General features: G+C 41.5%; 1 protein-coding gene across 7 annotated transcripts in view; it reads right to left on the minus strand.

Moving 5' to 3' along the window:
- Positions 1-12,648, minus strand: part of ZMYND11 (zinc finger MYND-type containing 11) — a 106,422-nt gene extending 93,774 nt beyond the window's left edge. For 4 of the 7 annotated variants that reach the window (XM_055803791.1, XM_005233935.4, XM_027781781.2 and 1 more), the window contains exon 1: positions 12,426-12,647. The gene's annotated coding sequence lies outside the window, so the exon portion shown is untranslated. Of the gene's footprint in view, positions 1-11,189; positions 11,344-12,425 lie in introns of those variants that run through there. The other 3 variants (XM_027781780.2, XM_013296436.3, XM_055803788.1) reach the window with 3 other exon arrangements.
- Positions 12,649-17,688: the final 5,040 nt, after the last annotated feature.

Raw genomic sequence — 17,688 nt, forward strand, 5'->3', positions numbered from 1 at the left:
TCAATATGCATCTTCAGCTCCTGAAAAAAACCTGCATGTATGTTGCGTTAACACTGACTTTTTCCTTTTATTATCGCTCAATTCTCATTCACCTTTGCCCTGCAACTGGGTTTCAGCACCATCTTTTTTTAACCTTGCTGAGCTGCCTTCCATAACCGAAGTCCCTATTTACCAGTAAAGAAATACACACTGTGGACACAGCACGGTGGTCTAGTTTCAACACTCTTCCAAAAGAAAGAGAGCAAAAGTATCAGATCCCTATTTAACCTGCCTTGCTGCCCTGAGGTTTACTCAGCAATGGGATGGCAGTCATAAAACCTTTAGTCAAGTCCCTCCTCTACAGTCGGACTCCTCATATATATATATCTATATGAGTGTTACCTGAGGAAAGTAATCACATCCTACAGTGCCCAGATTAAAGTATAACAAGAAGTTGTACAAAAATTGTCACAGACTAATACAATAAAGCAAAGGGGCTATTCAATAGTCTGAGTGTGAAACCATTGAATAATTTGCTTATTAAGAAAACACTGCAATTAAGATGAACAACTGGCCCCTTCCCCTGTTTAGTCTCTCTGCTGAAGGTAAACTGAGAGATACTTAAAACGATCATAACCGCTCATTTGACAAAGCTTTCATGTACATCAGGAAAGCACAAGGAAATAAGCCAAGGGATCCAGGCGCAGACAGAAGGAATCTCTGGATTCTTAGTTTTCATTTAACAAGAGGGTAATACAATTCCCATCTTGTATGAAACATGACTTTCTCGTTCTACCTGCATTCAGACAGACTAAAATAATATCTCAGAAGAGCATAAACGTTCCTTTTCCTCTCTATAGGGAATATAACTGAAAAGCACGTGGGTGACCCTTTAAAAAACTCTGCTGCCAACTGCATCATCACCAAATAATTTACAAAATACTATCCTAATTGCATACCAATAAGTGGTTTATTTCACTGTGAGTAGCTCCCTCTCCAAAAATACAGGACATTTAAGAGCATCACAGCAATCTTTTCCTCTGCTTTTCACTGCCACACATTAGCTGCTACCACATTTATTTCCCTTTTTATATATCTAGATCACTGGGCTTCTACTATTGCAGCACTTACAGCCTAGGAAATTAGCTTCCCACTACTGCTGGATACCTAAAATACACACTTTTCCCACATTTTTACATGATTATACTTAAAGAATAAGCAATTTTTTAGAGTATTTTTTAATTTCAGAAAGTTATTTGGGGTTATAATTTTAAAATGTGGCTTTCTTTTTTATGCTCACAAACTACATCTCTTATATGAAAATATTTAATAGCAAGCTGCTGCCTAATTAGATGACTTCATGTTGCAAAATTCTGAATTTAAAAGCAAAACAACTGCCAAAGAAGATCAAAAGCAGATTTTTTTCCTTTGTTTGCTATGATGTGCATTTTTTTCTACTTATATTATGTACAGAAAAAAAAAAAACAAAAACCAAGAGTTGAATGATAAGACTGTGAATTCACATTGTTTTTCTTTATACTGTTTATAAGTTAACTGGGATGTGTGTAGCTTGTTTGGCTTTTTTGTTTGTTTGTTTGTTTTTCAAAAGTGACATTTAGAAGCCAATAACCCAAAGTATATTACTGAACTCCTTAACAGTGTCCGATAGGTAGATGACCTAGCTGCAGTGTGATTAAATAATCTAACTGCTAGATCAACGAATGCAGCATGAATTAAAATGGCTGCAAGCTTCTCCAAGCATAAGATTAGAGATCCAAAAAAAGGTTTCTCTTACTTTTTATTTTACATTTCAAAGAAAATGTAACCATTTATTAAAAAAAGTAAAAAATCCATGTTTCCCTGACAGAAATAATACAGTATTATTCTAATATATGGTGACTAAACCATATATTTTTAATGTCAAAGATCTGACTACATTTTGCCATTCTCATACTGACTACCCTCATTCAAGGAAAAAGCACTCTCTGCTCAAGAAACATAATGGTGTTAGGATCTGGTCCAAAGCGAACTGTTATCTCACGCGTGAAGATAATGAATGTTAATTTAAAATAATGTTCTTTCAACTCCAGGGTTTTTTTTTTCATATAATCAATCAGGCCTGAAAATGTGTGCATGCGCTCTCACTCTCGCACACTCTCTCTCCCTGTCACTCATCCATAAACACTTCATTATATATTCTCACTCCCAGATATTGAGGAAAAAAATCTTCCGCAGGTGTAAACTAATATTGCTCCACTAAAGTCAACAGTGCTGCACCAAATTTGGTTAGCAAAGACACTGATCCTCTCGCACATACACTGTGACATGTGTACCTTGACTTTCTCTTAATGCGCATTTCATGCCAAACTCTCCCTTTCTTCTTTTCATATGTGTGTTTCCCGGCTCTTATTTGTACTCAACCGACAACTGCTATGGCCTTTCATTAACTCTCCCCTCAAGGTCTCTTATCTCCATCAAATACTGTGCAGACAGGCAGGTATACATGGTTCTTTTCTGCAGCTGAGGAAGGCGCTCTCGGTAAATGCCAGAAGCGTACTGCAGTGGGAGGCTGCAAGGCATTCAGAGAGGACAGAACAGGCTTGACCTAAAAAGGAGTAGGTTTTAACAGTATTCGCTAAAATGTTCAGTTATTACAGTAAATGGAATTTAAAACATTCCAAAATCGAGCAAATAAAAATTCTGTATATGTAAAAGCTGAAACCATAATGTAAATTATTAGTTAGGGCACTAGTATGGGGAAATGTGTTCTATAGCTTTCTACATCAGAATACTTTCTACATCAGTATTCTATAGCTTTCTACAAACAGCCATACTATTGGCTGATTTTTGACACCTTTTTAGGAGACATTTGAGATTAGCAGTGGCTGGCGACAAGACTCTGGATTACGTGACATGCTAGTTTTACCAAGAAAGGCAATTCTCGTGAAAGAAGAGCCAAGCAGCAATTTGGATACCATTCCTTCCCACTGGCCCAGGAAACACTGTAACTGCTTACCCAATAACTTGGCAGAGCAAACCACTTTCTCCTTCTAGGCTCCTTGGCACACCTGTACTCAAAGCATCTGAGCCATCAATCAGCTTTCACTGATATTTATCAATATTTCCTGTACCACTATAGGAGAAAAAAAATCATTCAATTTTATCAAAAGCTACACGCCTTCAGAAATTAGTGCTACCAATTAAGCTTACGCTTGGATAACCTGTAAATGGGTAATTTTTATAAAACTTTTAAAAACTATTGAGAAAAAGAAATGTCAGCATGGATTAGAAAACCTAATAAAACTGGCACCAAGAGACACTGATAATCCCTATTTCCTAAAAGGAACAAGGTGAATAACAAGAGATCTCATGTCTGGAATCAGCGAGAAGTTAGGAGTATGCCAATGAGGTTTTTATAAAGAAGCCTTCTGGGAGCCAGTAAGTGGGAAGTGTGCAGGAAAAGGAAGAATCTCCTCATTACAACAAGTATTTCCTATAAGTCTGTTTACTTCAGGTCAGTGGAAGAAGATGACAAAGCTACACAACTGAAAGATGCCATTACAGATTGAGAGGGTCCATGCTTCTTGCCTTCCAACACTGTCAGTCTGAAATGCTTCCAGGTATGCATCAGCACTCTTGTTTCAAAAAGATATGTCAGTGAAATAAAACAATCTTTTTTTTTTTTTTTTTTTTTAACAAGCAAGCAAACAAACGAGATTTTAATATAGCAACTTTTAAACCTGACAACACATTCTAGTCAGACTGATAAAGAGATCAGACACCATGAGTTACTGATGAGCAAATTGTACATGCCTTCTCTCTCTTCCTCACATTTTACCAAGACAAAGAAAAGTTTTTAGCAAGCTATTTTGATTGGTGAAAAAAATTGTAAATTCTCCTTTTTTATTAAGAAAATGTTAGTGTCAATGCCAATACTGTGTGCCATACTGTCTTCACATGTCAGCATGCATGTGATGACTGACACTGAAACACCCAGCTTCCTGAGAAAAGGTTCACGTAGTAGGTTCTTGGGAAGATCCTAAAGTCTCAAATATAGTTATATGAAGCTAAAACCGGTGCCAGCATGGTGCCTATGAAAACAACTAACAACAATGCTTAATGCTTTGCTTTTATTTAATATAGAAAGGAAAAAAGTTTTCTGAGATTTCTGAACTGCAAAACAAAGAAAGAACAGAAGCACAAGGTGAGGAGAACATTACTTTTTCTAAACTCTTTGTTGCATGGAGCAAAAAAAGATTGCCTGGGTTTTGCAGGTAAATGCTAGAGTCAAGGATGAGGGTGAGTCAAGGTCATTTTCAGAATTCACAGATTTTCAATTTATATTCAGTGATTAAAAAAACTAAACTAAAATCCTGTGATTGTTAAACTTGCTTTCACATACATAATTTCTGTAATTTTGAAGTTACGTTAAAAATCCTCAGTTTTCTGATGTATCTGTCTCCTAGGTTTCCTAATGTAAAAATAAACCTTTCTTCTCATAATGGTATTGGCTTTTCCCATAAGATTCTTTGTATTTCTTCTTTTACCAGTTCCCTTTATTTATAATTGAGGCTTTCTATAACATACAGGACTTAAGATACATAAAAAATGTTACAAGTCACAAATAGAAAAATGTTATCTGTGTTTCCTCTGTTCTTTTCATATATACTGTAAATTCCTTTAAAAATGAATGTACATGTAGGAAAAGTGCCTTCACTTCAATGGGAACAATCCTCAACATAAAATTTAGTATGTGCAAAAATAACAAGTCATACTGTTGATATTCAAAAGGCATGGAAAATGCCTATGTAACACTGCATACTCCAGTAGAAGAATCAAAAATAGAACATTACATAAAATTATACAGACAAAACAAATTGTAACTGTGTTCTTGAGTGTTAGAGTTGAATCTAAAGTTCTAGTTTTAAAAAATACTTTTTCTAAATAAACTTGATTCATCAGTATGCTCCAAGGCCTATGCATTTTTGTGCCTATGGGAAACAAGTGCTTATATGATCAAGGTCTCTATCATTATATTAATATTAATCTATTGGTAACAATGGATTTTCTGCAGTGAACATCATCAATTTTCATCAGTGAACAATCAGTGGCCTGTGATTACATTTATGAAATAGCAATTCTTTTGTTTTGATTTTCTAGAATTTTGAACCTGAATCTTAAGTAATTGGCTGGGGAGAGGGGATTATGCATAAACACTGGGTTAAACTTGTCTCTGAAGTCAATGACAGCTCAGATGATACTGATAACAAAATTAACTACTGACCAAAAGGAAAACTGAAGAAACGAAACCCCCACTATTTTGGGGTAAAACTTCTTTAATTTGTGTGTGTGATCACATGCACTGCAATGTTATGCAAGACACAGACTATCTCCTCTTTGGAAGTTTTCTTTCACTGGCAAAGACACCAAGAAAATAGTAAGAAGGCACACACAGCCAGTGCAGACTGCTGTTACTTGGTTTCTGACCTGAGAGGCATCTGTAATTGTAAGCAGGTATCTGTAGTGTGAGATCCCGTCTTACTGAATGCATAAATGTTGTGCGAGACTTAATAGAAAAGGATGATAGCATGCTAAGAAAGATAAAGCTCTCTTCTTTCTCAGATCTTGTCAAAGATTTGTTGAGCAATAAACATACCTCACATCCTTTTAATTTATTTTTTGCTGTATAATATTTCTATCTACTTTGGGATTCTGCTAATCATCTCTCAACTCCATTTTGTTTCACTTCATCGCTTTTCCAAAAGGATCCAATAAAATCTAATGCTGAAAGATAAGAATCGCTCTGCTAAAATTAGTGAACTAAGTACCATATCCCGTGAGTCACTGCATGCGACTCCCATCCACCTATCTTTAAAAGACCAGATAATAATGCCATGCTGTAAGTGCGTGAGATCAAAGCACAAATATCCACTTTCCAAAATGCGGCTTTTGAGTACTACACCTACTAGCAGACTCCTACGGTCTGTAACCAAAACATTATAGTTTAGTTAGCCGCATTAAAATCATATTTTTGAATATAAGGCAAGCTGGTTTCATGTTTAACGTACTAACAAAGTGAAAGAAAATGAAGCATAGGAGAAATGAGAGGTAAACAGCAAAATGTTTAACTTCTTTTTTAAAATCACTAGATCTCAAATCCATAGTATCCTATTATGGACAAAAATGAATTAACACAGCGTGACCAGTTCTTTGCATGTAAAAAATGCTATTTCCACAAAAAGGGTGAATGGGATGTTACTGGTGGTTCTGTAGGTACGTTCAACTTCATTTTCTAACCAGTAAGTGGATTTTAGCACTTCAGATTTCACTGTCTCTGGTGCTAGAATTATGATATGAAACTAATTCTTAACAAATATTGCAATGGAGAGTTGTACAAAAAATCATAATCATTAATTCACAATGTTTTATTTTGCAATTATTTAATCTTGGAATTCAACACTGAATACAATGTACAGGTATATGCAAAGATACTCTGACTGTTGGTACACCGGTAACAGTATTTTATTTACATTTTTAAAATATTTTTTGTAATTTTGAAATTACAAATATTAGGATCCTGCTGTTTTAACCAATAACAACATACTTTAAACTCAAATTACATATCTCTATACTTTCATGGCAGAAACTTGGGCACTTCAGTGAAGTGCAAAAACGAGAGACTGGAAGAAAATCAAAACCAGTCTCTTCATACACAAAACTCTCAGTAACTACACTTTGGATTTATCTACATGGTACAGCTATAGGATCAGGCTCTGACAGGATATTACCAAAGCTGGCTGACCTAAAATTAGACACCATGAGCTTTACCTTCGGTTCATGGACATGTCACAGAGTATCACCACTGTGCCTGCTGTTGCCTGCCCACAAGGCTAAAAGACTGTTTGTCTCAGGGAGAAAAAAAAAAGGAGACATAAAAAATATGAATGAAATCTTAGTGAAACATAAGGAAAAAATAAGCCTCTAGCACAGCTTATGATTCAAGTTAGTTCACCCTTTAATAACGTGTATTTAAAGAAATTGATTGCAGCCATCTTACATCAAAAAGCATCTCAAGCCAACTGTGAGCATTAGCATGACTTCAGACAATCAGTGAAACAGTATAGTTGGAACAAGCAGCTTATTTACTCCTTTTGAAATAAAAATTATGTTAAAAATCCATTATATAGTTATTTGTCTAGTTTTACCCCTTAAAAATAAATTCTTCATATAATTCAATATTCACAGCGTAGTTAAAAATAAATAGTAAGACAAGAGTTCAGGCTTCCTCAATTAACTTGATGGCAGACATTGGTTTAAACAGATGATAAAACTATGTTTAAAGACTAAAATTTAAAATATGGGAAAAAATATCAGCTTGACTCAGCCCTGGTGTCGCAGGGAGATGATGTAGAGAGGCCTCTGAAATCAGACAGCTCTGTGTGCCACAGGAGTTCACCCATTCAGGTTAGAGGCCACAGTTTTTATTATACTGTACACAGCCACTCCGGTGTCTATCAATCTACTTCCAGCCACCTCCACTACACTCAGGAATGAAGATTTTTTTGCAGAAATGTTATTTTCCACCATTTAATGGCAAATTTGAGCTTTATGTCAAGAAAAAGTTTTCCACACTTGTTTTGCATTTTGTATAGATGACGAGGTACTCCTTCACCACTACTGAACTTGCAACTTTACACTGCACTGAAAATCACTGAAAACTTTTTTAGGAATGTAAGAGTTAACTTATTAAGAAATTCCTGCAAAACTGAATCATTACCTCATCTTATAAACTACCTATTTTGCAGCTATATTCTCCCGACTGGCAGATTAAACCCTAGAACAATAACCCAATTATGAGCTAAATTTACATGCAACTGATCAAAAATCATCCAGAACCTGACAAGAACAATCTTTGTTCACAACATTTAGCGCAAGCAACACTGACAGACTAAAATGTATGAGCTATGTAAAAGATGACATACGTTGCACTGCCCAGCTACCAAGGGCACCATGCTCCAAGTAGTACGCAAGTACTATGGGAGTGTTCACATCCTGAGACTAAAAACACCCAAAAAACCCCAACACACAAAAAAACATACAGATAAAGAACTTGATCTGAGATTAACTCCTAAGCAATCAGTACAAGAAGAATGGCTAAAGAAAGCCCTACTACATGGAAGGAAACCCATCCCAATTAATAAAATCACGGGTCAGGATTTGAAAGAAATATACATGTATTTACTGGATAGACAGGGGAAAAAAATTGCTCCAACAATTCTGACGTAACTCTTGCAAAAAAACAAAACTTTACCTTATTAAGGAAGGCAAACTCTTGTATGCCTCTGGCCAGTAATTTTGAACAACTAAGCCTTTTATGAACCAAGTTCATCACTGGTGTGAGACACCTATACCTTGCATAAATTATAGTCTTACTTAGCATTTTTAACAACCTACACTATGGGTAAAAGACTTATTTTACCAACACTTATGCCACACTGGAGCTAGCTAAAAAGCCATTTAAGAAGAAAATTCAGAAGTTTACTGAAGACATCATCATCACCCTTCCCTCTTTCATAACTTTTATACTGGACAGATTCACTGCCTGCAGTCCTTGCACACTTCTATACTTAAATGCTCTGAAAGGCTGTGGAAGGCAGTAACTATGAAAGCTTGTTACAGGTATGTCCAAAATTTGTGAACTTTAGTCGAGTGAAGTTGGGTACTCAATCCCAAAACAAGTCTCTTAATTCCAAAATTTGCCCTGACTCTCAATTTGCGTGCAATGAGACAACTTTCTAACAGATTAGACAATGCAGACATTTATGGAGAGTTTTAGATGTCTAAAATTAAGAAAACATCTTCAAATGTTGCTTTATTTCTTTTTGAAGTATTTCATCCTAATTCAGAGATTGCAGATAGCACAATTCAGCAGTCCCCAAGCTGTGGTTCACTGGTAGAAATGCACAACAGTCTAGATGTAGCCTAAGCCACTTCAAGGTCAGCTTCAGGCGAAATTTATTGCCCATCCACATAGTTGTCTTCTCCAGGAGCACCACATCACTATGAGCACCCAGTGGGTTATATTCACCTGTGACGTGGAAATGCTGAGCACACTTCCCAGCCTTTCACCATCTCATTTGTTCTTGAGATGATATTAGGCTGAAAAGGTGATGCAGGCTCTTCCCCAGCAGAAGCCTCATGTCTTTCCTAAATAATCCCTTCTACTCTGTGCTACGAGGGCAGGCAGGACTCCCAGGCAATCTGAACACTAGCTGCATACAGACGGCCTATTACCTACAAATAGTACGGACACACAGCATCAAATCACAGCAAACAACCTAGCAGGCACATACTGCATGCACAGCAATTACAGTCATGAAATTCTTGTTGCTTCTGCAGTGTTCAATCTTTCCTGAAAAGTTAAGAAGTACTTGCTCTGGCTCACAATGCATATGGATTAAGACAAACTACTAAGAATTTTAGTTCATGGTGAACAAACTCAATTTGGTTTTATGTTTGCATTTAAAAATAATAGCTGCAGGTGCTTGCTTAGATTAAAAAAAAAAAAATACACTAGTTTAACTGGTATGGAGGGCACTTCCATGTTAAATTAAGTGCTATAAAGCTCCAAACTGTGGAAGAAGAGCATCTTCTAGCAAATCGTCAAAGTTTTAAGACCCCTACCCAACATCCGCGCACTCACAACTCCCCTTACATAGCTGACTTCATCACTAGTAACTTCCATCACAGTGCCCAGCTCATGAGGAGTGATTTTTCTCACTCAGTCCTTTGGTGCTGAACCCGATACCAAGGATCGGTTGCAGATGCCACTTCTTGAGGGCAGAGACCACCATCCATAGCACTATCAAAGAGTCACCAACACAATAACTTTTTTTCCCCCACTCGTTAAAACCAAACTCACTATCAGAAAGATAAAGTACTTTGTTACACTACCTAGCCCATGAACCATTCCCTTCCTAATACAAATATCTGGTCAAAAGCAAAGAGGGTTTGTTTAGGCATGGAAAAGCTGGCATTAAACATAAATCTGTACTTGTAACTATTTTGTGAGTACTTCCAGTTTCATACAAAACAGCAGTCAACAAATGGTCTACTTCCCTAAAGACTTTCCGTAGTGCACTAAGAAGGGTTGATAATAAAATAATAATAAAAAAAAGTAAAAAAAATGTGGAGAGATGCCAGGTCCTTCACGCTGAAGGATGAGGGACTAGAAAAACCCAAGGGACTGCAACCTGAACCACAAACTGGCATTTCCACTCCCACTCTTCCCGCCTCCCGACACCTGTCTCAGTGATAACCCCTAAAGAAATAAACAATTTCCTACAAAGGATAGCAACAGAAGTGGAAATAAAATAAAATAAAAAAAAAATATTCAGCATTTCTAGGAGAAGAAAGCATTCTCTGCTTTTCATCCTTTCCACTGAATAGGATCTTCTCAAAACTACAACAAATATTATTACTCCTACAATACAGTGACCATGGCAGATGATTCCAGGGTGTTAAAATGTCAAATTATACAATTATAAGACCAACCAACACCAAATTAAAACAGTTTTTCATCCCTTTTCCTCTTCTCAAGCCACCCCAGCTCTAGCTTATGTAAAGTTGTTTGCCATATTCGCAGAAGACAAATAACTCCCGAAGTCTGCCATATTCAGGATGAGCCCCAAAGGACACACAAAGTTTCCCAAGTCCTTAACATCAGGATTTTACAGGGGGGATGGTTTCTGAAACGCACGGCAGGCCAGGACAGCGCGCAGCAGCTCCCTACCATCCTCGCCATAGGAAACCCCACACCCACGCGTGCATCCCTGCCCGTGATGGAGAGGAGAGGAGGCAGACAGGCCTCTGGACAACCCCTGAGGCGGGGGCAAGGAAAACACCTCACGAAGTGAGCCGGGGGAGTTATCTGGAGACGCGGTTTGGGGGACGGGCGCACACACACACACACACACACACCCCTCCCGGAACACCACAAGCAAGCCCCTCCACAGTTCACATTCACACCCGACCGCGAGTGCGGCGGGGCTGCGGACAGGCCCTGCGGGGCCGCGGACGTCGGGTGAGCAGTGCCGGGAGGGCCCCGGCCCGCGGGGCTCCCCGCACCCGCAGCGGGGTGGGGGAGCGGGGAAGGACGGCGGAGAAATTGGCCCCTTCCCTCCCCAACCCGCCCCCGCCCCGCGCCCTACCCCGGTGCAGATAGGGAAGGCGAGGAAGCCCCCGGGGCTGTGCCGGGGGCCGAGGCGCTCCGCCAGCAGGGCGATCCGGGAAGCCAGGGGGCCCCGTCCCCCGCCGGCCCTCTCGGCAGCGCCGGGCGGTAAGGCCGTCCCCGCCGCGGGGGGTGGCGCAGCCCGCCTGCAGCCGCCCGGGGGGAGGAGGGATGGGGCTCTAAGTTTACCCCTTTCCCCGTCCCCTCCTCTGCCCCCCCGCGGGGAAGCGGGGCCATGGCCCCTCTCCCGCCGCGGCCGGCCTGCGGGGGCCCGACGTCTCTCTCCTGTGGAGACTCGGCGCTGTCGAGCAGCTGCCATTACTCGGGCCAAGACCCGTCCTCCAAGCAGACATCCCCCAGCCCTGCGAGGAAATGCGGGGGCGGCGGGGGTGTGCGTGACAGAAAGGAGGGGAGGGGGGGGAGTGGGGAGCAAAGCGGTCGCCCCGCGTGTGGGGAAAGAGCGGGGCCGGGCGGGGGGGGCGACGGGGCCGAAGCCAGGCTGCGCCACACCCCGCGCGGCCTCGCCTCTCACGCGAGTCCCCGGCTCCCCCGCTCCCTGCAGGCCCGCGCGGAGCGCTGGAGGCAGCGATTCCCTTGTGCGCCCCTCTGCCCACCCCACCGCCCCCCGCCCCGGCCCCGGGGCTGGCTGCAACTCGGCGCGGGGGGCCCGCCGCCGCCTCCCAGCCGAAATCCGACCGGGGAAGATGTGGGGACAAAAATAATCGCCGTTAATAATCACACGCGCTCTGCCGCCGTCCCCTTCTCCTCCTCGGTTTCCAAGCGGGCTGCCAGATAATCCTGCCCACTCCGAAAAATGAAATAATAATAATAATAATAATAAAATCCCGCCTTCCATCCCCCCCCTTCCCCGCAGCCCCACACATTTTATTATCAAGTATAATTGCTCCCCCCCTCCCCATATGGCACCCCGCGGGGCAGGATTGCCCCCTCCTCTGGTGCCCAGCCCTTCCCCTGTCCCCTCTCCCCCATCTCCTTGGAACAGTGTGTACATGATTTTGTAGTTTTTTTAAGGCGCCATGTTTATAATCCTCCATCATATTAAAAAAAAATCCACCCAGCATGAGACACGGCGTCTCTCGCACCCCAAAGCCACGGAGGCAGACACAGAAATATCCACAGGGCTGTAAATTCACCCCCACCCCACCCCCCTCCCGCACACACACCCCTCCTCCCCAGACTTAAAAGTCTCTCTCACCTTGTGCTGCAGGCGCTGCTTCTGCTGCTGCAGGGGGGGAGAAGTTAAGCCAGGGGAAACTTTTCAATCCCTTCCCCAGGCCGCTGCTGCCTCCTCCTTCCACATATTTTTCCCCTCAGAGTTTTATTGTGTCTGAATTTTCTCTCTCTCTCTCCTCTTCTGTCTGTCCACAGTTCAGGTTTCTGGGGTAAACAGGGTTTAGGATGGTGCTAGGGATATTTGGGAGAAGGAGAACTCTAGTGGTGTCTGCTGGAGTTGCTGTTTGTTTCTTTTTTTTTTTCTTTCTTTTTTTTTTTTTTCTTAATAATACATTTGAAACGGATCTTTAACTATTTCTCATATAGGTATTTTATCATACTTTTAGGTCTGGACCCTATCTTATTGCAGAGGAAAAACGTGCTGCTGCTTTGGCCCTCATACATGCAAATTCCTCCTACCATGAAGTCAACTTGGAGACATTCTGGTTAACGTCTTTGAAAGTAGATAGTCACACTGAGCAACAAACTGAAACATACAGAATCAGTGATCTGTTTCAGAGTTGGCTATGTGTTGCAACCTGTAGATCACAGAAACATAGAATCATTTAGGTTGGAAAAGACCTTCAAGATCATCAAGTCCAACCATTAACCATCCTTTCACTGCAGGATTGGGAAATACACGGTAATGTGAAATACATAACTTTACAGGCACATATATATGTAAGCAGCAAGAAAACATGTACATTTTATCCTGTTTTTATATGGAATGTGAGATAAATATTATTACTAATAAATGTCTAGGCAAATACATTCTGAAGTTTCTGAAGTTCTTCAGGAATTATTTAATAAAAAAGTAACACTTCACAATTAATTAATCTTGAATAGAAATGTGACATACTTTATTAAAATACACTGTAAGCTTAGTTCTATAAACATTTATGCATGCAAATAGTTTTAGTCATGTGAGGAATCGTTAGTATTGCTAAAATAGTTTTGGACTGCTAATGTTGAAAAAGATGCATCCATTGTGCCCGGTCAGTGAAAGATTTAACAGAGTTTGCGCACTGAACAGCGAAAGTTTCTCCAGTGTCTTCAGTAAATAAGATTTCTAGTAGTGTCTAAAACCACATTTTGTTTGAGACTGCTGCATGAGGACTTTATGTCCTCTTTTAACAAATAAAATGCAAGTAACATAGTTGCATGAAAGAACATCTTACATGATCTAAAATAAATAGATAGGAAAGAAAGTGCTGGTAATCTGCTTTCAAAAGGTGCTTGAGGAGTTGGGCAGATACCAAGCAGTGGTACTATCATTTATTAACTGCATTATATTTCTTGTATTAATAAAAAGCAAATGTAATTTACAAGCAATTCCTTAAGGAAGAAGGGATTTACCATCAGTATAATTACAGAAAGGCTACCTTATGTTGAGCATTTAGTTGTGATGTTTGGCTCTGGTTTCGTTAAGGCATGTAATTTTCAAAAGAAGTTTGATAGAAATATATGCCAAGTTTCCATGGGATATTACTGGCTTGGCTGTCTTAGGTTTCTTTGAAACCTTCTCTGTACAAATTGCATCTGAGCTATATTTATGTAAGAAAAAAAAGTCCTTATGGTTTCTACTGTTTCTGCCATGAAGTCAAGCTATCAATTCTGCTCAGGCTGGCGTGGTGAAGGCACGCCGCTTTTTGCATCCAGAAGCAAACGGAGGAGAAGCATAGCTGGCAGCACACATAACCATCTTTAATTCTTCAGCTGGAACAGCCAGGTACCCCCTACAAATAGGTCAGCTGGGGGAATTTGCCGTAACTCCAAAACAAAGCTCCAATTCCAGTCCCAAGTTCTTTAGCACAAAGATTTACTGCTCTGCCACAGTGCCTTCTCCTTACCTTTGTAAATATTTATTTAAGGCAGAAGTTCAGCTATCTTCAGTATAAAAAGGTTTTAGCTCTTTATCTCTTTAGGTCTCGTAGAGAGCTGTCAAATAAATATTTAGGCCACAGTTTCACCAATGCGGAAGCATATTCAGGGTTGAAGCTTTATGGTTTGCCTACCTTACAGGTTTTTACCTGGTGTCTACTGCTTGCCGACAATTTGCTGTACTTAACATATTTGTAAAGGCTAGTCTGCACCATCTCCAAATATTTGTTTCAGGATACAAATATTTGATTTTGGCAAGAACAAGGTATCCTAAAGCAAACATGTAGGGAGTGTCTGCCACGTTACCTTGTCTGAGCTGGTGGGCAGTAAATCAAGTTAAGTGTAGAAAGACAGGCATATAGTTTATATATGGGTGTTTGTGGGCTTTGTTGGAATACATTTTGTTACCCTCATTAGGGCCCCTGGGTAACAGTTCGCATTATGTAGCCTTCAGGGTACACATTTAAGAATAAAAAAGATGCATATTTTTTTTGTCGTTTTGACTTATTTTTATCTGCATTGGAAAGACTTTTGAACGCTCGTCAATATACAGGTTTGCAGCCCTGCTAGCAGCTCTTGGGGAGCCCCGATCCCTGCATTTGTCTGTTCAGTTTGACACCGAACGGGGGCCCTTCGCGGATCCCTTTTGGCCATTAACTTCCTCATGGAGCTGGCGCTGGGAGCGCTAAACAGTTAACCGGGAGGGCCGAGCCCGGCAGACAATGGGAAGGAAATCCCACCCTCCCCCGGCCCTGGGCAGCCGCGGGTTTCCTTATAGGCAGGGGGAAATGTTTGTTAAAACAAAAAGCGGGCTCAGGGCCGTCCCTTCCCCGGGCGAGGGCTGGGGGCGGTGCGGGGGGTGCACTCCGGCATTCCTCCCCTGCCCGGCCGGGAAGGTCCCGGGAAGGTCGGGCGGGGAGCCGGGTGCCTGGCGTAGGACGGGCACCTCGGCCTGGAGTAGCGCTGCCGGGGGGGGGGGAACAACGAGTTTGCTTGGCAAAGACGCCTGTAGAGCTGCAGCCGGTAGCTCGGGGGGGGGGGGGGGGGGGGGGGGGCGGGTAATGGCGAGGGGTCCGGCCATCTGCTTCCTTACGTGGTTGTGGGGAAAGAAACCGCACCACTAATGCAGCATTAGTAAGAAAACGTGATAAAGTTACTTCCTTTGGAGCAGAAAGTACTTGCCCTAGGAATACATCAGGCTGCGTGTGTGCTATATGCTTTTGCCAGCGTTGCTGCACGGGCGTGTAAGCAGTAGGTTTGTCGGTGCCGTTTGATTGCCTGGGAAAGGGGCTGGGAGGGCAGGAGAAGAAGCTGCACAAGCAGAAGCACAGTTCTGCCAGAATAAGTGGCATCCAAACTAAGAACATAATCTACTGCCATGAATTAAAGGGGCTATCAGGTGGGTTCACAGGAAGGAAATCCCCTTGCAGGTTGGAGACACACAAACCATGACTCAGGGAATCCCTGAGCTGAAAGCAGTCGGAGGCTGGGACACAAATACCCCAAGTGTCTCACTGTTACCGCGTTTCCCAAGGTATGGAGAGTACTATGTCCACTATACTTTTTTTTTTGTGTGTGTGAGAAGACTGCCTGCCTGTTAACATGCAGGCTGGTAAATACACCTCCATTTCCCATTTAAATGATACTCTTCCCCTCCTCCTTTACAAAAGATAGTTTTAATTCCAATGCTGAATAGCACAGTCCTGTGCGGATATGCCCTTCTATTCTTGCCATGATCTTTTCATTCTCTTGGTTCAGTGGTACAACCGTCAAACGTGCAGATGAAGAAGTACATCATTGCTGGCAGGTTGTAGGGACCAGACTCAGGACTGTGAAAGTATCAGTTGAATGCTGCCCTTAGCAGAGCTAGGAGCATTGTGTCCTCTCCATGGTGGGACTTGTGTTAGGCTAATGAATGCACAGCCCAGCCTTCTTCTCCAGGACTTTCTACCGTCTTCCTGGCTGAACCAAACCCACCCACTAAGTGCTCAAGTCTTTATCTGGCTTTGTAACATAGCTGTCTCTTGTTGTTAGTGCCAACCCACTTTACTGTGTGCTCTGCTCCCAGCCTCACTGAAACAAAAATAATTTGGATGCGTTTCCTGAGAGGCAGGTCTGCTGTGTTGTGATCATAGAAGTATTAATGCAGAAAATTAGTGTAAATTTTTCATCAGAGCAAATTTTATCAACATAGTTTTCTTTGCAGTAAAAATCTCAGCAATGCATTTAATTTAGGAAGCTGGGGGGAAGGGAACAAAGCCTTAATAGCAACAGGCTCAGGAAATCCACGGAGCTGAAAACAGTTGGAGGAGGGGAGAGTCTTAGGGAGAAACTTATGCCGTTCCTTTTTTCCCCCCTCAGGCACTGAACAGAAAATACCAAACTTAAGAGGGGGACACAGAGCAGAGAACTTCCAGTAATGTTTGCTGCTCTATGAAGCTAAGGAACAAGTTCATGCCACCCAGAGGTGCTGTCCTTGCAGGCTTGATCTGATGAGGACTGAAGCAGACCCTGCAGCAGTCAGGTTTGCTTCCTTCCCACTATGGCCCTGGCCATGCAGACTGGCCGTCCAGTGCTGGTTAGCCACAATGCTCTGATGCTCTGAGGAGCTTGATGAGGAGTTCTGTGACGTGGTGGGGCTTGAGAAAGTAAGGGTGTAAATAAAAAGGTAGAAGGAAAAGTACAGGCAGAATTTCTAAAGATGTTCCTTGAAAACAGTACATCGTGAGGAGGTGGGTCTTTGGTCTGACCCTCTATGGCCAGTACTCACATGTGGGTGTAATAACTGGCAGTAATGAAACCAGAAAAGCCTGTCAAATATAAATGTAGGCTAAGATACAAAACACATCTTTTTCTCACTGTGTTCTCTCTTTACATTTTCATGCACAACTGGGAATAGAGGTTTATCCTAAAAAGTTTACCTGTGAGTAAACTGACATATGTTTGTGACATATGACATGTGTTTACGCCAGCATTATGCTTCATGAAAACTGTATGCCTGATTCAGCACAGTCTGTCAAAGGAAACTGAGCTCCATATTTTTTTATCTAATTCAAAACAACAGAATGAGCTTGTACCGGTTTCAGACTTTGTGTTGTGTCATTGGCTACTATATTTTCAATACAAGAGGAGATGCTGTAACATGAAAAAAAGTTTTAACATCTGCTTTCAAGTATACACCGAATTTGCCTCACGCAGGTTTGTCCAGTCTTGATGTAATACCTAAAATAATTTAAATCTATGCACAATAAATCCACAAACCTTAAATTTGCATTTAGACTGACATAGGATCTGTTGTTATTTTATGACGATGCAGTGACTGGAGATACATAGTTTACCAGGATTATGAGAAAACAAGTAGTACC

Source organism: Falco peregrinus, chromosome 5 (assembly GCF_023634155.1).
Source record: "Falco peregrinus isolate bFalPer1 chromosome 5, bFalPer1.pri, whole genome shotgun sequence".
Classification (NCBI taxonomy): Eukaryota; Metazoa; Chordata; class Aves; order Falconiformes; family Falconidae; genus Falco; species Falco peregrinus.